This window comes from Equus caballus, chromosome 22 (genome assembly GCF_041296265.1).
Source record: "Equus caballus isolate H_3958 breed thoroughbred chromosome 22, TB-T2T, whole genome shotgun sequence".
In the NCBI taxonomy this organism is placed as follows: domain Eukaryota; kingdom Metazoa; phylum Chordata; class Mammalia; order Perissodactyla; family Equidae; genus Equus; species Equus caballus.
In genome coordinates, this window is record NC_091705.1 from 39,377,586 (window position 1) to 39,386,302 (window position 8,717).

Sequence of the window (8,717 nt, forward strand, 5' to 3'; positions counted from 1 at the left end):
GGAATAAAATGTGGAGATGTGACAGAGAAAGATGGGGTAGGATTACTTTACACGGGGGTGGGAGCAGGCTTCTGGGAAGGTGCCTGCTCTGACCTGAATTCAGGGAATAGAATGATGAGAAGGAGCTGGGCACAGGAAGATCTGGGAAAAGGGCATTCCAGGAGCGGGAATAGTGAGTGCAAAGGCCCTGAGGCAGGAACAAGCTTGGGAGTCAGTCATGACTGGAAGCTTTCAGAGAAAAAGATCTCAGGACCAAGACAGTCTTTGCTGAGTGTTTGAACAAGTCACTTGCCCTCTCTGAGCCTTAGTTGCCCCCTATGTAAAATGAGAGTGATAAACACCCAATCCTTAGGGATGAGTGAAGACCAAACCCGGCGGTGGGCCAGATTTCTGTATCGGAGGCACTCAGGAAATGTGGTGTGGGGGGATTTGTCTTGGAACCGTGGGCACAGCATTTTTTTTTTGTGCTTGGATTAATTGGGGTGGCTTTGGGGGTGGCAGCGGAGATGATTTGGGTCTGAAAGCGATGCCCCAGTCTCACCATGGCTCGGCCCCCGGCTTCAGGGGTTAATAGCCGACAGCCCGCGGCCTGTGCCTGGCACAGAGGAAGCAGCAGGAAGGAGGAGGCATTCCAGGTGGGAGGAAGGCGAGGAGACGGGAATGTGGGAGGCGTGTTAGGGGAAGAGCGAGGCGACCAGCTCGGCTGCTGGGGAGAGGCGAGAGAGGAGGCTGGAAAGACAGGGTGAGGCCCAGGACGGGGCCTCGAATGGCATGCAAGAGGAGGGTAGGCCTCGGCCCGCAGGCAGCAGGGAGCCACGGCACGCTCTGGAGCAGGAGAAGCTCTGGAAATGGGTCTAGTTTTTGGTTTGGTTTTCAATGAAATACTTTACACTTCAAAAAAGTTTCAAGGATAATAAAATAAATTTCTATACAGCCATCACTCAGCCTAAGAAGGAAACACCTCAAAACAGGTGACCCCAGTTTGCCCTGCCCCCATTTGTATCTCTCCTAAAAGTTGCTGCGCCCCTGGATCTGGTGCTCAAGATGCCACGTGAATCTTTGTCCTGGTGTTTGTCGGATGGACGGATAAAGTGCGGTCAGATGCCCGAATCTAACTGGGCAATTTTGAGAGCCCGTGGGATCACCACCCGGATCAAGTCACAGACCCGTTTGAGCCCTTGGTTTTGCTGTCCTTGAACTTCGTGTAAATGGCGTCCATCCGTGTGTGCTCTTTGCATCAGGCACTTTCCCTCGACGTCGTGCCCGTGAGCTCAGTCCGTGTTTCGTGTCAGTGCTTCATGCCTTTTCACGGCTGCGTAGCGTTCCACTGTTTCAACAGACCACAGATGGTTTAACTGCCCTGCTGTCTACGCAGACGTGCGTTCTTCCCCATTTCTGTGAACTTTCTCGTTCACAGCTTTTGGTGGACACGAGAATGCGTTTCTTCTAGTGTATATTCCAGAGTGGAACTGCCAGAGACAGGGCATGCCTGTATTTAGTTTTTGAAGCTATGGCCAGTTTCCCAAAGTGCTTGCACCACATCTTTAGCTTTTATACACACACACCCCCCGAGGGATTTGGGGTGCTGCTTTGCTTGTGGGAGTGACTGTACGGATGGCGTCCCTCATACGTTTGCATCTGCGACCAGCTCCCCTTCCACTGAGGCTCTGTTCTGGAGAGCCGTCCCCGCTGGGGTGGCTGCTCTGGTGTCTGTCACTCTTGCAGTCGGATCTGCCGGGTGAACAGACCGCGGCGCTCCTCCAGCCTCCTGAGCGTGGACGGTGAGGGTTGGCTCATTCCTGCCTGGCATCCTCATTCTGGATTCTTATGCTGTCTGTCCCGTGCTGGATGAGGACGGGGGTGGGGCTGTCGCCTCCGTCCTGGCACGTGCTGAGGACGGGGGGTGGCAACATCCGAGGGACGTGTAGGGAGCTTGGCTGTGGTGGAGGAGGAAGCAGACAAGACTGGGACTCTGGGGACCAGAAGCCCAGGGGTTAGCGCCTCCTCCCACTTTCTGCTGTGTGACCTGGGGCTGCGACTTTTCTGTTCAGAGCCTCAGTTTCCTCATCTGTAAAATGGGAATATGATAATACCTGCCTCCTAGTGATTTCGTGACAATGAAATGAGGTTCTGCGCACAAAGCACTTATGAAACGCTCAATAACTGGTTGCTACTGGCTGTCAGTACTATTGCTAGCGGCTTCTCTTTATTTCCCACGAGAAGGCTGGTGCCGCGAGGGCGAGGCCTGGTCTGCAGCCTCCTCTTCCTCCTGGGGGTCGTGGAAATCTCTGGAGTCTAACTATGTGCATTGACTGCTGCATCCCGAGCGGGGTGGCCCCGGGGAGCCCAGCCGCCTCGCAGAGCCCCGAGTTTCCCCTGTAAAATGGGGCTCAGGGCAGGGCCTACCTGGCCAGGTGGTGTCCTGCTGGGCACGTGACGGCGAAAGGGGAGCTCTCTGGAGTGGGTCAGGCAGGGCCCTGGGAGGGGCGACATTCTCCCAGCAATGCTGTGGCTGATGTGATCTGAGGGGGCCCCCCAGAGACGGGGACGACAAAGGTTGGGGTGACACTCTGGCTGAGCCCCTTTAGAAGGGGGCACGGGGCTAGTGAGAAGACAGAGGAAGGGGATCTGGCCCTGCTGGCCCCGCAAAGGGCAGGGGTCAGCAGCAGCGATGTCAAGCCCCTCAACACGGCGGGGACACTCAGACCATAGCAAGAGGGAGGCTGGCGTCCCAGGTTCCCGTCCTGTCTCTGATGCCCAGGTGCTGTGTGGCCTGGCGGGCGTGGGGCACCCTCTCTGTGCCTCGGTTTCCTCTGCTGTGATTGTAGCAGGGAGGCCCCGCTCCCGCGTCTGCTGGATTTCCCGGCCCCCGCGGACCCCCTGGCCCGGCCCCCTTGCCCGCGTGGAGGCTGAGGCCAGGGCTCAGGGCCAGGGCCGCGCACCTTGACAACCCGCCCACGCCGGGCACAAAGGCCCATTGTTTGGGCCCACGTTGGCGGGGAAGCGGGCGGGGAGCAGCTGCCTTTCACCCAACCCGCTTGTGGTCGGCGGGGACTGAGGAGCGATTCAGAGGCCCCCACCCCCTGACCGGGCACCCCGCCAGGCCTCCTCCTGGGCAGGCACCCTTGCCAAACTGGGCCAGTGCCTTCCCTGAGCTGGGCCTCAGTTTCCCCAGCTGAGAAAAGGGAAGCAGAACAGCTCGGGGGAGGGCAGGGCCGGAGGTGTGGCCCGGCTGCCCTGAGACCCCCAGGCTGTGGCCTCCCCCGGCGGGAGAAGCTGCCCCTGCCACGCCCGGGGGGACCACGGGCCCTGGGCTCCGGGCCGACAGGCCTGGGTTCCAATTCTGGGTGATCTGGGGTGAGTCTGCCCACCAGCAGAGCTTCAGTTTCCCCATCTGTAGAAGGGAACTTGGAATCACGGCTCTCAGGTGAGATGCCACAAGCCTGCATCCAGTAGATCATTCATCCATCCATTCATTCATTCATTCAAAAACACACACCGGGTGTCGGCTTTGTGTGTATAGAATTCGGGGCCCAGTGCAGCGGCAAAGGCGATGCCCCTTGTCCAAAATTAAGGATTTCAAGATGGTGCCAGCTTGAAACCCAGCATAGGAGCTTCTGAGCCCGGGGCCCCATGCGATGCCTGTGTGTGGGCCCCTGCTCCAGGCAAGGGGACACAGCTCATGACACGGGGAAGCTCGTGGAGCGGCTCCCTGTCAGGGGGACAAAGGACTCCCTGGGGGTCGCCTGGGGGAGCTTGCTGAAGCCAGGTGCCCTGGAAGACTGCTCCTCCAGGGCCTGCGGTCCACGCCACATGGGCTGAGCCGGGGCAGCCAAGCTTCCCTTGGAGGCTCCGGGGTCGGCGACCCCCGCATCGGGCTGGCCCCACAACGGGAGCGGCCGACAGCCACTGAGTGTGGACTCTGAGCCGGGCCGATCTGGACGCTGCACTGGATCCCTCAGAGCAGCTCTGTAACAACCCTGCGAGCGGGCAGGGCAATGTGGCTACCCCGGGACAGATGGAGAAACTGAGGCTCAAGCCAGCAAATGGTGGAGGCAGGATTTCAACATAGGCTGTCTGGCGCCAGAGCCTTAATCCCCTCATCGCGCCCTCTGCCAAGGGGGCAGTGGTGAGCCAGGAGATGCGTGCCTGGGACAGAGGCCCTGCTGGGGTTCGAGGCTGGGAAGGGCGCGGGTGTGCTGGTGGCCCGCCAGCTGCCACTTGGGCTGGCCCTGCTGTGTGGCCCTGAGTCACAGCCTTGTCCTTGGAAGCTGGCTGTGTCCCGGGCACCTGTGGGGCCTGAGTCACAGTGGAGCACACCCTACCACCCTGCCTACCTCCTGCCTGGGCCTGGGGACAGGCAGGCCCTCAGAGTGGGTTCCCAGGCAGGAACACCCATTTCCCACCCACTTTTGGGGTCAAGAGAGAGGCGCTGTTTGCAGCCCCAGAAGCACGCATCTGCCTCCTCTCATTGAGCTCAAACCCACCCTTCCAGGCTACCCCAGGATGGATTAGCTAGCTGGTGTGTTACTGAGCTCCCCGTCAGTGGGAGCATTCAAGGTAGGATAGCCTGCCAGGGGTGCTGAGGAGTATTCCTGTATCAGATGGGGCCTGGTGCTGGAGTACGTGACTTGCAAAGCCCTAAACTTGATTCATGTGCTTATTTTTGACTAGCTACTGTGAACACATGGTACAAAATCCAAGAAGCACAAAAGGATATGGAGTGAGAAGTAAGCCTTTGCCCTCCCCGACCCCCAGCCTCCGACTTGCCCTCCCCAGAGAGAGCCGCTGTTAACCGCTCTCTTCCCCCAGAGCTGATTTACGTCCACACAAACAAACGTGTAAATCGTCCCTTCCTCCTGCCCGGACGGCAGTCGGTCTGCTTCACACCCCGGTCTCGCCTCGTTTCATTTTTGTTTTACTTGACAACTTATCTCAGGACTGTTCCAGCTCAGCACTCAGGGCTGGCCCATTCTCCTTACCTCGCCCCGCGACATTCCTTTTGTTTTCCTTCTAAATAATCGATAACGTCTTTGATTAAAGGGCTTTTCCATCCTGATTCCACACTGTGGGATCCGCGCTGTCCTTCGCTCTGGCGGCGGCCTGAGAAAATGTTCAAAGTTTGACGAGAAACTGGAAGCTCTTCCCACATCTGTGGGGACTTTTCTCATCTGGTTTTGGTTGAAATTATAAGAGAAATAAAAGAGACAAAGTGAGAGAGGGAGAGAGAGAGAGAGCCCTCCACCCACATCCCTCCATGCCAGGCGCCGGCCATCTCATGGTGAACCCCACAGGCAGCAGCTTATCTACCTATGGTGCTGCCAGGAGGTGCCATGTGTGGTGGCAGGGAGCCCCGAGGGGAAGACTTCCCCTGTGTGGGTGTGTGTGTGTGTAAGGGGTCAGGGATGGTTCCTCAGGGGAGGGACTATTTAGGTGGGGCTTTAAGGGATGCATAGGAGTTCATATGCGAAGTATGGAGATGGGCCTACCAGACAGAGGGAACAGCATGAAGAGCAAAACTACTTGGTAGATGCAGAAACAACTACCAGCTTACAATTATTGAGCACCTACTATGTACCAGGTACTGTGCTCAGTGCTTTACAAGTCGTTGCTGCATTTAAACTGCCCCTAATTCTCGGCTATTATTACCCCTGTTTACAGATGGAAACCAAGGTGCAGAAAAGTGCAGTAACTTGCTCATGGCCACACGGCTGGCTACAAGTATCGGAGCCTGGATCTGAACCAGGCACCTGAGCTCGCGGCCGTTCCAATATTCCCCCAGGGAAAGAGACAGCTGGGGAGGCCCTGAGTGTTAGACCTCAAGCTTCTGACCTGCCCAGCTCGGGGCCGCCCCTGCTCAGGGCCTTCGATGACTCCCCAAGGCCCCAGGACTCACCCTTTTCCCCCTGGCCAGTGGATGCCTCGGGCAGCACCAGGCCTTCCGGGTCTGGCCAGGTGTGCTGGGTGCTGCAGACGCCCTAACTGAGAGGAGGAGCCATGAGCGGTCATGACAGAGAAAGGGAGTAATTGGGGGGCCGCACCCCGGCCTGTCCCACTGGTGGGTTTCAGATGTGGCTGGAGATGGGCCTGGGCCTCGAAGTCTTGGCGCCTCCAGGCCTCACTGCTCTGTCTCACGGGCAGCTCCAGTTGGCCCTTTGGCCCAGCCCCACTTGCCCCCCCAGGAGGAAAGAACGTGAGCAGACCCCGGCCCCAGAGAACTGTCTCCCGTGTGCCCTACTGGGCACTGGGCCTGAGGCTTTTTAAATCCCACTGACCCTGCAATGTGGGAATTCATCACTTCATTTTGCAGACGAGAAAACGGAGGTTCAGAGCGGTGAAGTGACTTGTCTGAGGCCACACAGTGTGTAAAGGGCAGAGCCAGGCCGTGAATCCAGACCGGAGTTTGAGTCTTAACCACCCCACACACCTGCCCTTGTTCAAGAAGGGTTTCCAGGCTGCGCCCTGGCAGACTTCATCTCTGTCTCTCTCCCTGGGCTTCAGGAAAGGGGCCACGAGCCCATGGCTCTGGGGAGCTTGAGTGCGGCACCTGGGGAGCCGGGAGCGAGGAGGAACCTGTCTCCTGCCCCTGCCACCAGGAGGACAAGTGCCCTTCCCGCCTTGCTTCTCCCAGAAGTGAGAGAATAATAGCTGGTTCAAATGTCAGGCTGCTGGGCCGCCTGCGGGGAGACTGGTTGAGCAGGTCTGAGGAGGGACGAGGGAGGAAATTATTAATAACTGCCGAGCAGCCGCCCCGTGCGGGCCTCCAGAGGTGTCTGTGAGTGTCTTCTGAGCGTGGCTTGGGGGTGCTAATCCTAGGGACCCTGGCCTGGGGTGGGGGGCAGCCTGGGGTCAGCTGCAGCTTCCCAGGGGCCTGTGTAGGTGGGGAGGGCATGGGGGCCCAGAGTTCGCCTTCACACCTCGGCCTCCCGCCTCCATCAACCCAGGGGAGGAGGGATCGGCCCACATCAAGAGGAGGACGGGAGGAGCCTGTGCGTGCCTTCAGGGGGCGTCTCAGCGCACGTGGATTTAATTCTCACAACAACCAGATGAAGCCGGCGTTGTTACTGTCTCCAGTTGACAGTTGGGGAAACTGAGGCACAGAGGGGTTAAGTCGGGGGTTGAACTCAGGGTGTCTGACTGCAGCTGGACTGCCCTCGCCAGCATCCCCCAACTCTGCTGGGGGTTGGGGGAATCCCTGTTCCCTGGAAATGGCCGCCACCCACTCCCCCAGCGTCAGCACAGCCCCCGTGCCACGGCCCAGGGGATGGGAGTCGGTCTGCTGCTTCTCTGAGCCTCAGTCTCCTCATCCGTGGAATGGGACCCAGACTTCCTTCCTCCAGGGGGAAACAAGGGAGTGAAAGGTCATCTACTTCCAGAGAGGGCTGGGGATGACCCCTCCGCCGTCGCCCCTTCTCCAGCACAGCCACACCCACAGGCAGCTCCCCTCCGGGCCTTCCTTGAGCCCCGGTCCTAACCGGGCTGGTTGCCTGGCTGGGCTCTGGAGAGCTCCCTCCGAAACGCCTGTGAGCGATCCGTCTCCACGTTAGCAGGAAAACGGCTGGAGCGGTGGACCTTGAGGCAGAGTCTCGGGGATTGCACAGTGGGAATTCTGGGAGCTGAAGGGCAGCCTCTGGGCTCGGGGCTAGCTGCCACCTATGGCAGAGGCACACCTGGATCGTGTGCCACTGGGCCCCAGGACTGGCCGCATCTGTGGGGGACCTCTGGGGCGTCCCCCTGCTTGGCCTGCCCCGATGGGCCGATAAGACCCGGCCTCAGAGGAGGAGGCGGCGGCCGTAATTACAGGCCTTGGTGGTGGCAGGCAGGCGAGTCATGAGGTGGGGGTGACTCAGAGGATTGCTCCATGCATAGGGCGGGGGTGGGGGCCGGCTGTCTGCCCCTCACCCGGCTGGCCTGAGCAGGGCCTGGGCACCCCGGTGAGGCCCTGCAGGGCCACTGGGTGTGGCCAGGCCAGGGTCTCACCCCTGGACCGGTGACCCAGGTCCCTGTGCCACTTGGCACCCCTGGGGCTGGGCATAGCGTCAGGAGCTGGGACCGGCGGGGTTTTCCCCTTGCTCTGTCCCCGCCACCGGCTTCTGGGAAGTGGGAATCAGGCCTCAGAGGCACCCAAGGGTGGAATCCAGCCGCAAGCACAGGCTACTGAGCCACAGGGCCTGGGCGCCGGGATCCCAGACACCGAGGGAGCAAACCTCAGCGGTGTGCAGACTCCAGGACCAGCAGACGATGGTGTCTAGCACCGACCGCCTGCAGGTTCAGGGGTTCATCAATGAGTAGATTTGTAGAATTACCGATTTATAAGATCAGCGAATCGCTCACAGTTGGTGCCCGAGAATTCATCCGTCCACGGAGTGAGAGATTTAAATGAAAAATCACAGCAGCTGAAGTGTTTACGGGGCGATTATCTCAGTGTCTTCACCTTGCTCCCACCTGGGTCAGGAAGGAAAACAAGACGAGAAAATACAACCCTACACGTTTGTCTTTCTTCTTCCATCTAGCGGCAGGGCAAGTGCGTGGGGCTAGTGGTCCAGGGCTGGGGAACCGAGACGCCCCTTGTGCTGTTTGAAATTTGGGTTTGAAATTTGTCAAAATAAAAAGTCAGGAAGAAGGAAAACAGAAAATGCAACGTAAACGTAAACCGCAGGGTGAGAGTTTATCCAGCGTGGTGATCGACAGTATCGTGACTTTCCAATCTGTGTGCC

At 59.0% G+C, this 8,717-nt stretch overlaps 1 long non-coding RNA gene across 1 annotated transcript; it reads right to left on the reverse strand.

Annotated features, from left to right (window-relative positions):
* Window positions 1-895: 895 nt before the first annotated feature.
* On the reverse strand, window positions 896-5,312 carry LOC106782414 (uncharacterized). The gene is made up of 3 exons (XR_011430614.1): window positions 4,983-5,312; window positions 2,407-2,602; window positions 896-1,937 (listed from the first exon to the last, which is right to left on the reverse strand). It is a non-coding gene; the product is annotated as an uncharacterized lncRNA (long non-coding RNA).
* Between the last annotated feature and the right edge of the window lie 3,405 nt (window positions 5,313-8,717).